Here is a 16,428-nt window from a genome sequence, read left to right on the forward strand (position 1 = left end):
AGTATTTCTTTTAATGGATTAAATCATGTCAAACATTAAAAATGTATGGAGACGAGTATTTAAAGAATAAATATAACATTTGTGTTGGCATTGAATAAAACGGTTTGAGCTTGTGCAAGTCATTTTAACCTTTAAGTTTAGCCTAATGACTTTACCTTGACATACGCCATTTGGTAGTTTGAGCGAAACTAAAGCTCAGATAGGCTTTTATTGAAATCAATAAATTGTGAAATCCTTTAACACAACGAGAGATTAAGTGGTTGCGTAATTCGGGATTGACTACTTTACCGACTGATAGAAAGATCGAACGAATGGAAGAATGAGTCCTGAATATATACCTGTATGGAAACACCTTTCTGTAATTTGGTTTTAAGGACACTAAACATAAATGTCGACACTCAGCATGAACTTAAATGGGTACGTACCGATTGAATAAAAAACTAACACAAAACATAAAATGCTTGATATAATGTTGAATCGGTTTCCTAAAAACATTTGACCATATGTACGGTTTTGGGCAATATTATGTCCGTGTTGTAGAGAAATTGGGCATGCAGCCCCAAAACAATACACACGTCAAAAAATTTTTCCTGTGCGTGCAACAAAATTGTTTGAAAAATTAGAGCTTGTACTTTAGTTTTAGAAATCATAGAAACATTTTTTTTTCGTCTTAAATGGGCCTTTTCACAGATTTTGGCATGTTTTGAAGTTTGTCATTAAAAGCTTTATATTGATAAATGTAAACATAAAATTTTAAAAGCTCCAGTAAAAAAAAATCAAAATAAAATTTAAAAAAGGAAAAAAATGTAGCCCGCAGCAGGGCTCGAACCAGTGACCTCCGGAATCCTGAAGTAAAAACGCATAAGCCAATGAGCTATCCTGCCAAACATAAATTAAATGTATATTTTATACGCAATATAAGCAATCTCCGTAGTTTCACAAATTTAAACGACAACATCAGAACTCTCAAAATTATTCAATCGTTTCGCGTTGCAACGCTTTATAATTTTTAGGTTTTAAAAACGTCAAAAGATGCATATAATGGCTATATTAGACCATGGCAAATGTTCAGTAATACTGTTTCCTCACAACTATCATAAATAAACCGAAAATTTGCGAATCTGAAACAACTTTTTACAATTTTGTTAATTTACCAAACCGTGAAAAGATCCCTTTAACGTTGACATCTGTAAGCATGAAATTTGTGTTGTGACGGTTACAATGCGAGTTTCTGCATTGATTAAATGTGGATTTTGGGATTTCATTAAACGATTATACTGTGAAACCATTATTATTCGTCAGACATTAATTTTCGTCTTTTCGTCCTTCGACCGATGGACGAATTCAAGATCCTAACGAACAATTATGTCCCATATTGGAAACAAATAAGACTGAATTACCGTAGGCATGAGGCATTTAAATCCAGCGTAATCCACGCATATACACAGGGCTCGAAATTAACACTCGCAAAATGCGAGTAAAAAAGATTGCAAGGTAAGTTATAAGCCTCTAGTATTGTTTGCAAGTAAAGAAATAGTGAAAAAAAACGAGTTATATTGCTAAATGCGTTCGACGGCATGAACGCTAAACCGTAGGTCAATTTTTTGAACGTCCGAATACCCATATGCGGAAGCGCGCACCTTGTTTGTAGACTGGTATTCTTATAGTACAGATACCCGGATGGTATTGATACAAAGAACATGAAACAGTCGACTATTCACACTCAAGTTAAATCCGGTTTTGACACAAAGGGGTGTACATTAAACAGTGTACTGACAACTGACATTTCCTGTAAAACGCGAATGCAATAAGGCAGTATCGAATGCATCGACTTCGTTTAGGTAGAATAGTGTTGATTAGCGCTAATTGTTAACAACTTTATAACCCATTGTGTGTATTGTGTTTTTCAGGGGTGTTGCAGATTATACAGTCAACACGCGGCGAATCCGGATTAAAGACAATATTATTAAAAATATAAGGGACAGTTACTTTCAACTGAAAAAACAGACTTGTTAATTGGCATATGCCAAACAAGGCCCACCTCCTGCAAGTGACTACAAAGTGTCACCCCTCTTTCCCCAGAACAAATTTTTCGAAACCGCGTATTACATGTATTACAAACATTACAAACAAATCGGACGCTTTTTTTTTCAAAACCAGAAATGGACGAATTTAAGTGCTGACGAAATAGTCATTTTTTTTTAAAAGGACGAAATTTCGTGCTGACGAAAATAAATGGTTTCACAGTAAGTTGTATGGACTGTTACCTTTAGTGTATAAACGTCTGTCTTTTTCGATACAGGATATAGCTTGGGCTAAAAATGTTTAAGCATACTAATTACATCCATTAGCGACAACGAATGAAATAAACCACCACGTGTCACTGCTTTTTAAAACGAAGGTAGCCTATTACAAAAAGGCACTGTCGTCGACAAGAAAGAATTGTCAATGATAATAAGGCTCTGCTTTCGTAAAGGGAGGACAGGGACTGATACGATAATGATCGTTCATAGACCGGTAAACTCTTCTATTCGAATCCAAGTTGTTCAACTTGCACATAGGATGCAAAACGATTTACTGTAGCTGGCTTCATCGAAAGTATTATGCCCAATCCAGACAAACTGGTGCGTATTTTGCAACATTTCAATATATTTATCTTTATTATTTCCCAGGACTTTCAGATGAGCAGCCATTTTGGTCGCGTTTTTGAAATCCGCGGTGTCTATGTAGCTTGACAAGATGAATATTTCAACCTACGTACTAAACTTGCTAAATAGGCTAAATAGGATAAAAAGATAAACTCCACACACGTCCGAGGTGTCTATGTAGGAATTATTCGGGAAGCAAACGCTTGTAGTCTGCTCCACCTTGATGACGTCATAATTGTAGTTGGAAAAGAGCTTTTCTGAGACGTAATCTTCGCAATTGATATTCTCAAATGACAAGTAGAATTTATATCGATTAAGAGTTTTCTTCGCTGCCTCAGTTCTGAATCTCGGCAAATGTAGTTCTTTTATGCCACGTCCACCATAAATATCAACCTCTAAACCCGCGTGATGGAGCTCTTCAACATATTGTTCCCTTCTATTTGGCGTAATTGCAATTTTTAACAAACCAAGCAGCAACTTGGTTTTCTGGTCGAAGATGGCGCTGTAATTTCGGATGGGGACTTCAGCTCGCCTTTCAAGCGTCCCATACGGTAAGAAATTATCCACATTCCGCATGAAGGTCATCGACCAATTCATAGCAAATGACCAACCGGGCTGAAAGTACGGCTCGGATGGATCGGCATAAAACAGCGGTGGCTCAACGATGAAAAACACCTAGGCTTGGTCGGGATTTCTTTTATTCATGTTAATTAGAGGTGATGAGGAAAGACCGCCGTCTTTTCGTATCTCGAACATAATTGCCAAAGCCTGCTTAATCTTTTGTCTGTCATTCGATGTGTAGCAGTTCGAATATGGACATGTTTTCAGCGTTTGGTTTAGCACAGACTCTGAAATAATTGGTACATGTTCATACATTAATCTTTGATATACAAGTGATATATTTTACAAAATTGCCAATTTACATTGAAAGCGACTGACACTCGTCAGGTTTTATGTTACATGTATTATGGCAAAATTTGAACTTTGACCAATACGCATGACTTTTCAGGTAGGGAGACGGGTGGTACAATAAGCGCGTCGTCTTATGGTCGAAGTTTTTTTTACTGATTTTACAGCCGTTATTTTGACTTATTTCTAACGGCAAAATGGTGCTTTTTAGCATACAAGGTCAAGGCCCGAACTTCTTGATAGTATGATGATTTGATGTTAATATGTTTGAAAACAGACGGGAAAAAAGTGTTACAAGTTGTAATTTCCATTTATCTGATAAGCATATGTTTACGATTATCTGTTTAATGTGAGTTAAATTAATAATAATTCAAAATGTATAAATTAAGCAATACCCCTTTCCCGTAATTTAAATTCATTGAACGCTCCTAAACCCAAATTAATCAGTATAGATCATATTCCGAATATTGTAAGTAAAAGTCCTGGGTAGTCACCTTTGTTCCAAGATATTGCATAATCGATGTATATACGACAACATTTTTTTTTTTATTCAATATAAAACATATAATGTAAACATGTGCATAAGCAAGAACAAATTATAACATGCAGCAATGATAATGTTAAACATATTATACAATATATGCTAATATTTATAATGTTTTTACCTATATGTAATAATTAAACAATATATGAGTTGCATAAAGTGGGGTAGATAAACAACTTTACTAGGTTATGAAAGTTTAATGTGTTTCCATTTTTGTTCAAAAATGTTAAGTGTATCGTTGTTGAGGGCTATTTCCTTTTCAATTTGGATCTTTAGTTTTAAATAATTTATAAAACAGTTAAAAGTAGGTTTTTGTTTTTTATATTTCATGCTGAATATAAAATATTTCATTAATATAATAATGTGGTTAACAGCGTTATTAATTTCTGGTATTTTACAAGTATTTACACCGAAACTGATATTTGAGAGAGACAGTTTTATTATTAATTGTTGTTTCTCTAGAAAGGTTGTCAATTGATTCCATAGAGATTGAATATGTTTACACTCCCAGAAAAGGTGTTCTATTGTTTCAATATGTTCACTACACATATCACATAGATTTGTGTTGGATAGTTTGCACTTAAAAAGATATTTATTTGTAGCTATGATTCTCTGGATGTATTTATATTGAAAATTTCTCAGTGTGCTATCAGTAGTTGATTTATATGGCATGACGTATATTTGTTTCCAATTAAAATCTTTTTCTCCAAGAAGGTTTTGCCATTTAGTTTGAGCTTTGGGGATTTTGGCAGGGTTTTTAATTTGAAGAGTGTAAAATATTTTGTTCGTTTTGTTTTGTTTTGCAATTATGTTTTCCACGAATGTTTTTTTAGTACATGGTGTGTTATTTGTATTGGTAGCAGCTTTAATATGTATGGGTATACTTTTGATCAATGTGTAGTACATCAGGAAATTACTTGTAGGTATTCCGTATATGTAGCATAGGTTTTCAAAAGAATAGAAGTCGTTGATTCTGTTGTCGTATAATTGATCTACATATTTAATGTTTTGTTCAAACCAATGTCTATAGAACAACGTTTTATTGTTGGTAGTTATATCTTTATTGTTCCATAAATGACTTTACTGTTTATTTTGGTTTCTAAATTTTGAGTAACTTTACACCATGCTGAAAGAACATTCGATAGAAATATGTTTTTGGTTGAAATTTCATCTAAGATGTTATTGTCGATATTACATTCAAAAAGTAGGGAGTCACCATATGTTTTTAAAATTTTCTGGTAGAATAATTTCCATTTACTCGTATTGGTGTTATCTAAATATCTTTTAACCCAACTGCATTTGATTGCATTCAGGAATGAATCTATGTCCGTTAGTCTGATACCTCCATGCTCTACAGGTTGAATTAATTGAGTTCTCTTAATTTTATCACGTTTACCGTCCCATATGAAATTAAATATTTCTGATTTTATATCTTCAATAATATCATGTGGTGGGTTTGGGAGAACTGTTAGTGTGTAAATTAATTTAGGGAGCGCAAACGTTTTCAACACGGTGTTTTTTCCGATTAGGGTTAGTTTACGATGCTGCCATGATTTTAAACAATTTTTAAATTTTTGTAATTTAGGCAATATGTTTTTTAGAATTGTTTCATTTTCATTGTTTGTAAAGGTTATTCCTAACGTTGTTGCTTCATCTGAAGTCCAGTTGAATTTCATTCTTTTTTAAGATGAATATTACTATGTTTAAATTTACCTACACGTAGCACAGTGCATTTACTTTTGTTTAGTTTAAGACCCGATGCCAATCCAAAAAGGGTTAGCGATTCTATAAGATTATTGAATGAGTCGCTACTGTCATTTAAAAAATAAGTTGCATCGTCAGCAAATAGGGACTGTTTAATTTCTTCGTCAGGTTCTAGCGATATTCCCTTTATATGTTCATTTGATTGGATATAATGTGATAGATACTCGATGCATATAATAAATAGTGAGGATGAAAGTGGACATCCTTGTCTTACCCCTCATTCGATGTTAAAACTGTTTGAAAAGAAGCCATTGTTAATAATTATGCTGTTTATATCGGTATAAAATAATTTAACCCATTTTATTAGACTTTCACCGAAATTCATATTTTCTAAGCAAGAGAACATAAAAGAATGGTCTAGTGAGTCGAAAGCCTTTTCGAAGTCTGCAAAGAAAATGAGGCCAGAATTGTTTGGTTGGTTGAAATAATTTATGCATTCTTGTATCAGACGTACATTTTCACCAATGTAACGTCCTTTAATGAAGCCAGATTGAGATCTTGAGATGATTGATGGTAATACTTTTTTAATTCTGTTTGATATACTTTTAGTTGCAATTTTATAATCATTGTTTAGTAAACTAATCGGGCGCCAGTTTGATAAGGATTCTAAGTTTTTTCCAGGTTTTGGAATGAGTGATATTATACCTTGTTTTTGAAGCGTAGTTAAGTTTTTGTTGTTAAATGAATAGTTAAGTGAATTAATTAAATGTGTTTTAATATCATTCCAGAATATTTTATAAAATTCGATTGTGATGCCATCAGATCCTGGACTTTTGTTATTTTGCATTTCTTTTAGTGCTAGTCCACATTCATATTCATTAAGTATCCGTCACACAATAACTTTTCATCTTGATTTAAAGCATGATGTGTATTTTTAAAAGTGTTGTTATTTTCAACATGTTTTCGTTTATAGAGGGTTTCGAAGAATAAACGTTGTTCTTCTAGTATTTGAGTTCTGTTTGTTATATCATTGCCATTAACTACTAATTTGTGTACAGTTTTTTGTTCACTTCTACGTTTTTTAATGTTTGCGAAGTATTTTGTATTTTTTCATTGTGTTCAACATGTTGTGCACGTGCTCGTAGTATTATTCCATTGAGTTGTGTATGATAGATTCCTTCTAATACTTGTTTGTTTGATGTGATTTCATTTCAATGGCAGTGGTATCATTTGTGTTTGTTTCATTCAATTGTTTTTCAAGTGTTTCAATGGTTTTGATGGTTTCAGTTTCAAGTTTGTGTGTTTCTTTTTGTTTAAATGATGTGTATCTTATTGTTGTGTTACGTATATTTCCTTTAATTACTTCCCATAAGGTGTTTGGGTTTGCATCTTTATTATTTTGAACTGTGTTTAATATTTCCTGATTTATTTGTGTTTGATATTGTGTGTCTAACAAGATGCTGTTATTGATTTTAAAGTATCCTGGGCCTCTTTCAGGTTGTATGTTGTGCAGTTTAAGTTCAACTAGAGAGTGGTCTGTCATAAATCCTGGTTTAATGTTACATGTGTCAATAATGTTGCAAAATGACTCGGATATTAAAAAATAGTCTACTCTACAAAATATTGTTGGTTTTGTGTTTGAGTGCCAGGTGAATTTTCTTTCGTTTGGATTTACTGTACGCCAGATGTCTATCATATTGTAGTTTTCAATTATGTTATTCAAAATGTTTCTATTTTTAGGATGAGTATAAAGGTGTCCATTCTTTTTATCTCTTGATGGGTTCAGGACAGTATTGAAATCACCACCGATTATAATATTTTTATCTTGGTTATTAATTATGAAGGATTTTAATGTTTCGTAAAATGTGGAATCATCTATGTTAGGACCGTAGACGTTTATCAATGTTAATTGTGTTTCGTGTATTTTGATATCTATACTTGCTAATCTGCCAGTTATTATTTCGTTGAAGTTATCGACTGTGATCCCTTTTTTTTTTTAATCAAAAAAGCAATGCCTTGTTTATTTGTATGTTGTCCACTAAGATAGATGTCTCCGTCCCATTCATCCTTTAAGGTTTGTGCTAAAGAATGTGTCAAGTGACTTTCTTGTAGTAGGCATAAAGTATTTTTTTTTTCGTCTAACCATTTGAAGATTTTATTCGTTTGTCTTTATAGTTTAGCCCTTTTACATTTAAAGTACATATTTTAATCATTTAAAAAAGTTGGAGGGTGATGTGAGTGATAATTTGTGTGTGCTTGTCTAGTTGGTTTCGTTTTAAAAAATATAGAAGAGCTATTCATCCTAAACAATATGTTAAGTGTAATTGAGATATGGGTCGTATGAGTACACTGTATGCGAAAATTCATGATTCAAGGTCCAGTAATGAATGTATCATAAACAATACATTGTATTTTGCTTGACAATATCATTTGTGAGAACTTATTTTTCTCTCTATGCAACCATATAAAGATTAAAAAGAAAAAACAAAAAAAAAATATAAACAAAAAAGGATTAATAGTAACATATAAATAATGAGAGATAGATTGGAACAAGACCCATTCGGGTCAAACTATAAATTTCCATGGAGCAATATAAAAACAGTTAATATGTACTGTAAGGTATATAAACAGTGAGACATAAAGAGTCGCCAAAACAATAATACATGCACATGCATGTTGAATAATAATTCTCAATAAAAAAACAAAAGCATAGCTGAAAAAAGAATTAAAATTGAAATTAAGACAAAACAAAACACACAAAGACCTGTTTTGTATAGCTCAATAATATTGACCCAGTACTTGTGAACTAGATTAGTTTTTAATATTTTACGCAAAAATAACTCCCTCAATTCACAGTCTGTTTTATTCGTGCACGTTTTGCACGAGTTTTTTGTGGCAATAAAAGTATACTTAGTGAAGATAGCCACACATGATTAAAATGTTTCTAGTTCACTTCGTAAATAAATTTGACACTTCGTAACGGCATTTTATATATTAATATAGTAAGGTCACTGGCAGATTTATCTATAATGCAACAATAAAATTACATTATACATGTACTTTAAACTATTTGTAAAGTGCGACAGAAAAACTCACCAAAAACATTTCAAATGCATGCGCATCTTTAATGCAACAATAAGATAACATTATACATGTACTATAAACTATTTGTAAAATGCGACAGAAAAACTCACCAAAAACATTTCAAAATGCATGAACATCTTTAATGCAACAATAAAATAACGTTAAACATACTATAAACCATTTGTAAGGTGCGGCAGAATAACTCACCAAAAAAACATTTCAAAATATATGCACATGTCCATTGAATGATATTTATCGGTATACAAATGAATACCGTTGTAATATATTTGACAATATGATATTTCGAACTATATAGCATACGACAACATTATTGAAGACACAGCATGCTTCGCACAGACGTACACATGAAAAGACGTACAAACTGACAGCTCTGTACCGCCTTCTGCAAAAGGGCAATAGAATACAACAATGGAAATAGTGTAAGAATGTTAACATTCATATTGGGTACAGAAAATAGCATGTAATAAACTTTACCCTATACTTCTAACTTACAATAAAGTATACAAATACAACTACAAAGCAAACAAATAATGAAAATACCAGTTATCCATCCGTGTTTAATGTACCACACTATCATATTGTTTTCATTGTTTTCCTTGCCCTGAAGATCTTATTATATGAACAATGCTCGATTTTTCCGGTATGGTGTGCACCGAGGCCACTTGAGAGACAGTTGATGTTGGAAGTTTGTTAGGCGCAGTGACGTTTGTCGACTCTCCCCCGGTTTCTTCAGTATATTGCGATTTTAACTGCCGATCAAAGTTTGATAATTTTATGGCCGATCGTCCAATAATTATTACTAAGTTCAACCATAAATCAGTAAAACAAATATAACTTATCGCTTGATCACACGCATCCTTGCTTTTCAATAACCAATGCAATTACTTTCTTTTGCAAAACTAGGATTCACTTATTCTTGATGTTGAAGTTAAAAAAACTGGTTTGACGGGTGATCCAGACATGTTTCTGCGTATGAATGACTGATTATTATGTCATTTAACTTTTATGGCTTTTAGTGGGGAGATAATCTTGGATGTGTGTAAAATATGACTTAAAATACCCTGCTTGTTTGACCAACTCAACAAAGTTGTGTGCTTTATTCTGGATCGATAGATGATAAATAATTTATTTTTGGTATAAATAAAATGAAATATAAAACGTAAGTAACGTTGATACATTTATAAACTAAACATCGGTAGGATTTAACTGTGAAGTTTCTACGTTCGTGCAGGTATATTTACCTTTCTGGCGTGTTGTCGTGTTGGTGAAATCAAATCCCGTCAAGTGTCGTTCTAGAAGGTAGATGTGTCGTTCTGGAAGGGAGATGTGTCATTCTTTCGCGATGTTGTGGTTGCGGCTTTAAAGGTCGCAGCCACACAAAAACGACGAATATACCCGCCCGAACGAAGATACTACGGCAATACGACAATTATGTGACATGTGTCCTGATTGCAGTTAGACCACCAACATTTTCAGTCAGAATGATGCATCTCTAGCGCCCTCACGCAAACACAGCAAAATACGACCTCTAAGAACGAAAATTCAGAAGGCACGAAATAAGCGTGTTCTTGCGACCATTTTTGACATGCAAAACAATATGTAGATATAACGTGTCGGTATTGCGGCTGCTGCTAATAATTGATGGTCATATGTGGATGGTTGATGGGTGGATGGGTGGGCGGATGAAAGGAAGTGTAGATGGATTGAGGGCGTGTGGACGGTATGATGGGTGGATGAGTGGATGGGTGGGTGGGTGGATTGGTGGATGGATTGGTGGATTGGTTGATGGGTGGATTAGGTGGATGGATGGTTTGCAGGGTGTCGGTAATGATAATAATTGGACTAGATGAGAGAGAATATAGAATATGTACCGCTGCAACCGTGTTCTATGTTATGATCGCTTCAACCAGACATCGAACACACAAAGGTGTTTAATACCGAAAGTGTGTTGACAACAAAGTGCATTGCAACAGTAGTCTTTATTAGCTTACCGTGAGTTGTTTCTAAATATGTTGCTAAACATTTGATAATGTAAATAGCAAAAATTTAATACATTTCGTTACCGCTTGGTTGTTTATCTAATCTTTTAATTCAGCATGTCAGTCATTATATAATAAACATTTGGAACCATGCTCGTTCTATCAAAAACTAATTAGCATTGGTACACTACAGTATGTAAAAGGACCTGTCATATTATACTATTAAGCATTGAACCCAATCGTGATGATGTAACTAGTTGCTTTGTTTGCTTAGTTTGCTTAGCCTTTATCAGCGACACACACAGTTTGCGAAACGAAAACAGACTTAAAGATGTGTTCACAAGATTTATTATCGAATCCCGAATAAATACCAATTTGCTTTGCAATAATAGTTCACGTTTTGCATCAAATAAGAAACGTATTTATATAGTACATACATTCATGCCGTTTACTTGTCAAATACAATTTGATAGAACGCATTTGAATCCCGGGTATATTAAGTTCAAGTTTTGCAACACTGCGTTTTCAAGCTAGGTTATATTGATTTTATAAAATCTTTAAAAAAATACACACACAATAATTCTTTGAAACGAAAAGTCGTGCTTTGTTCATAATCAAATAAACAGTATTTAAAAAGCTAATAGGTTATTAATTTTTAAGCCATTAAGTATTAAATCTGGCGACTTAAAATAATAACTACTTTTGTTTCAAAATACCGAAATAATATTCGCGTCATCACTAAAATGCTTTTTTAATTAATCTGTATTTACTTGTTTCATAGCTTATAAGTCTGTTTATTGTTTTGTACGTTTTGCTGATTGTATCTTTAATGCACCGAATACTTTATTTAACAGAACATTGTTTATGAATTTCAAATGCTGATCAATTTGCTTTCACTGATGGTTTCTTTTGATGTGTATTGGATCGTTTCGTGAGGAACCATTGTTACACCAATCAAAGTAATTGTGAATCCCCGTTCAACACTGTGCACAACAATGTGAACTAATCCTTCAATAGGAAGAGTAAACCACTACTTGAGATACATTCAGGGGTTATACTACCTCTACCTCTACATCTTTAACATATAACTAACTATCCTAACTAAGGACAATACCTAAGAGAGGAAAATAGACTATTTGCTTCTGCTGTAAAATTATAGGATTTTAGTAAACTGATAATTTATGCTATAACTGAATAGATCCTGGACGAGCCCCAAATGTGAAAGGGTCGTTTCGTGCACGGGTTCCTTTACTATATACCTCGAGGAAGTATTATAATAAATACTAAATTGTAAATGGTCGTTTTGTAACTCATTTATTTCAACTATTATGACTATACTAAATATCAGAGTATGTAAACCTGAAATATATAGCTGTATTATGAGTACAGTGAAAGAGTTAGCAGGATTAAACTGACTACCTAGCCCCAAATGGTCGGAAGGCCGACCTAAACTTACGTGTGTGTATATCAGAGTTATATACAGGTCCTACTTGCCTCTTCACGATGGTATTTTGCAGCTCGACCTGAAGACCGAAACGTACATTATTAAATAAAGTTTACACAACAAAATATATAAACTTTATATAACTACAACAATATACATCAAATAGTTATAAAATGGAAAAATACTTATAATATTGTTGACATCTGTTTCTACTGCTGTTTTTCAAAAGAATCTTCACACATTTGTTCGAACGGAATTGTGTGAGGTCAATACCAAGTTTCATAACTCTGATCATCAACTTGGAAACTTAATATCGGTTACTCCATTTTGAAATTTGTAAAGATGAGAGTCCAATTAAAATTCAAAATGTGCATTTGCACACTATAGGCAGGTAAAAATAATCATTAAGCCATTTATGCCTAGCGTCTAGAAAAAGGCCCTTGGCAAACAGCGTAGACCCAGACGAGACGCCGCATCATGCGGCGTCTCATCTAGGTCTACGCTGTTTGCTCAAAGGAATTTCTGTAAGAAATATTCTAAATATAGAAATAAATATAATAGACATCCCAAATTTTGGAAATAAATTGATCCAATTAAGAAGGATGGGAGAGTCCACTAGGCACAAATGGGTTAAGCTAGTGTTTCAGGCATGGATAGAAGGATTTCGTTTTGAACTGAACGCATGTTTTTACCATATTAAAATGACTACATGTATTAGGCGACGTGCTGTTCATTATAGTTTTAAAGTTTTTTCGGTTAAGCTAGATTCTAAGAACTATATTAAAGGATTTCATTGAAACATAAAACATGTATTTTACATATAGTTTAACCTATTTATGTGTGTGTATCAGAGTTTATTTACAGGTCATACTAGCCTCTTCACGAGGGTCTTTGTAGCCCGACCTGTACCTATTTATTTTAGCTTTATAACATTTATATAGGATCTAGCACGAGGTTGTCATATCATACCATATTTTATTAACGAGTTCAGGAATTTTGTTAGTAAGCGAGCCTTTGGTGAGCTTACTAACGAATTTCCTGGACCGAGTTTAATAAAAAATGGTATGAAATGACAACGTGTGTCAGATCTTTTATCACATGCTTTTAAATGAGCAAATTCAATAAATATTTACGCAAACAATGATTAAATCCCGAATGTTTGTTTACGTTAAGTGACGTCATTTGACGTTGCAACCTCATTTCAGCAAAATAACAAAGTACGATTGGGCAATCGAACGTAAACTAAGCCAATAAAAACGCTTAAAAAGTATATTACACATGTGTAAGATATAGAGAATACATGTACATCGTTGGTGCGGATGTGGAGAAAGCTTATCCGGTGAGGCCTTAGAAAAAGAAAATAGGGCGAGCTTTAGCGAGCCCCCTGGGGGGTAACTTCCTATATACGGTTATATAGGGGTCTGTGCCAATTTTTTGGGGTGTGTTTTTCGACTAAAATTATAGCTACGGATCATAGGCGCTCGATTTCAATGTTTTATAATTATATTATTATTTTTTTTAATTATTTTTTTTATTATTTTGTGTTTAGTTACCCGTGTTTATTATAATGCATACACATACTAAATCAATACAAATCTTCCGACAAAACGTCTGCTTAAAAAAAGTTCGACTATGTACATAAAAATTGACAAGGTAAATCACTCGCCATTTTCTGAAGCAACGGAAGTGCATCATTATGCATAATTAAATCGCTGTCACCCCCGCTTGCTTATTGAAATGCGCGCGCAGACCGGGAACCTCGCTCATTATACACAATAAACAGCAACTAAGCGCCAGATTGCTTTTTGACGTGTTATTTTCTGGAAATCACCATGGCAGACGAACTCAAGGTAAACACTTGGTAAGGAATGATTCATATGTATGCAATTACAATATATTTTGTTGATTGCCCCATTAATTGAGTTGAAACAATAGTTACAAGGATTATCACATCGTCTGTGGATGTTTCTGTTGAAACTGAAAGTAGGTTAGAGAAAGAGCGAGGTTCCCGGCCTGCGCGCGCATTTCAATAAGCGAGCGGGGTGACAGCGATTTTAATTATGCATAATGATGCACTTCCGTGCTTCAGAAAATGGCGATAGATTACCTTGTCAATTTCTATGTACATAGTCGAACTTTTTTTAAGCAGACGTTTTGTCGGAAGATTTGTATTGATTTAGTATGTGTATGCATTATAATAAACAACGGGTAACTAAAAACAAAATAATAAAAAAATAAATAAAAAAATAAATAAATATAATTATAAATATTGACATCGAGCGCCTATGATACGGATATGGTTTTGAGCATCAAAGTATAGATATTGGTGTGTATCAGAAATGTGCTTGTATATATGCATATAGATTTGAAAGTATCAGTATCAAAATGGGTATGATAAATGTCATTTTTCATATAAATGGGTATCAATCAGTAGCGAGAAAGATGCAGAAAGTTGACTGTTTTTATCTTTTGCTTGCCATGTGTCCAGTTTATTAAATTCTAGTACTGAAATGGGTCCAGTTTATCAACATTCTTGTATCGAAATGGTCCACTTTCTCAATGGTATCGTATACAAATGGGTCTGCTTTTTCAAAAATCTTGTATCAAAATGGGTCTACTTTATCAGAGTTCCGGTATAAAAATGTGTCTCATTTGGAAGTCTCAGCGGAACACCCATTGCCAAAAATTTGGGCAGTTACGCCCCCCCCCCCACCCCCCCCCCCCCCCCCCCCGCCGCCCCCCCCCCCGGGAGCGAGCGCTTTTTTTCTTTTCGGGCCGAACGGATAATCTTTCTCCATTGCGGCACCAACCATGTATTCTATTTATCCTGCTTCATGACGTTGACACATTTTATCAAAGACAAATGATAAATTGACATAACATTATAATTGTTCTTGTCGAGCGTATTACATGTTCACAACATTCCAGACGACCGAATAACTACCGATTGTGTCACGTAAAAAATAGTTCCACTTTAAACTGTTCCTTTTAATACTTTCCTATTGAAAATATGAGAAGAAATAAAAAACGAATCGAGAATATGATATAATTCTTGGTAAAAAATGAAAAAAAAAATGCAGCAGCAAAACAAAAACTAAATTGTATTAACCTTAATGACAACTTAGTCCATTGATTATAGTTATAGGCCCTAACACTAAATTTACAACGATTTTCACATCCATTTTTGTTCTTCCATTCCTTTGTCGGAATCCGTTTTCTGTTTTTTTTCCATCCTTAATATTGAACTGTATTTTAAACCACACTATTTTTTATTTGTATCGAATGCTTACCACTCTGACTCAAAACCCGATTTACGAAATACTAATCCTGCGTAGCGAGCGAATATTTTATTTCTATCGAATTAAACAATCATGAATGACAAACACAATCCGAAATACATTAATGATTAGTTCGATGCTTCATTTTTTTTTAAATACTGTTAAAACCACCATGTCAAAATTGTTGTCCCTAAGATCCTGAGAGAAACTATGTTTTGTCTGAGAAATGACGTCATTAATTGCGTAATCAAGTAAATGAAAATGTTAAATACGGAAGGCTGGTTTGGTAATATATTTTAAAGAAAAGAAAAAAATGATGATATATAATGTAACGATAACATTCATGATGCGTCCCAATAAACTCCAAAGGTCAATTATAAGAACATGTTAATCGTCACAGCGTGCGTAGGAATACACCACTTCCTGTTGACCGGAGATAGGAAAATGTATTCGACACTGCTTTATTGGTCAATTTTTGCAACAGAGGCAGGATAAAAATATATTCGTAATAGTTAAATTACATGGGAAACAGGGTTTTATGGCATGGATAAAAGGAAGGCTGTTTGAAACGTGCCCGTGTCCTTGGACAGAACCAGTACTTGGGTCTATGGGGGAGATATAAAGAACGCTCCCCAGTGAGGATCGAACCCTGACCGTATTACAATGACCGCGCCAAAGTCAAACAAAAGGGGAATGATGGGCATCGGTTCCAAGTTCCAATGGACACATGTCCTGTGAAGGAGTTCGCGAAATATGCCTAAAAGACATAATAGGAGGACCTCTACGGAATCCGGATAGTGCCTCTTTAATCTCGCCC

This window comes from Dreissena polymorpha, chromosome 2 (assembly GCF_020536995.1).
Source record: "Dreissena polymorpha isolate Duluth1 chromosome 2, UMN_Dpol_1.0, whole genome shotgun sequence".
Lineage (NCBI taxonomy): Eukaryota > Metazoa > Mollusca > Bivalvia > Myida > Dreissenidae > Dreissena > Dreissena polymorpha.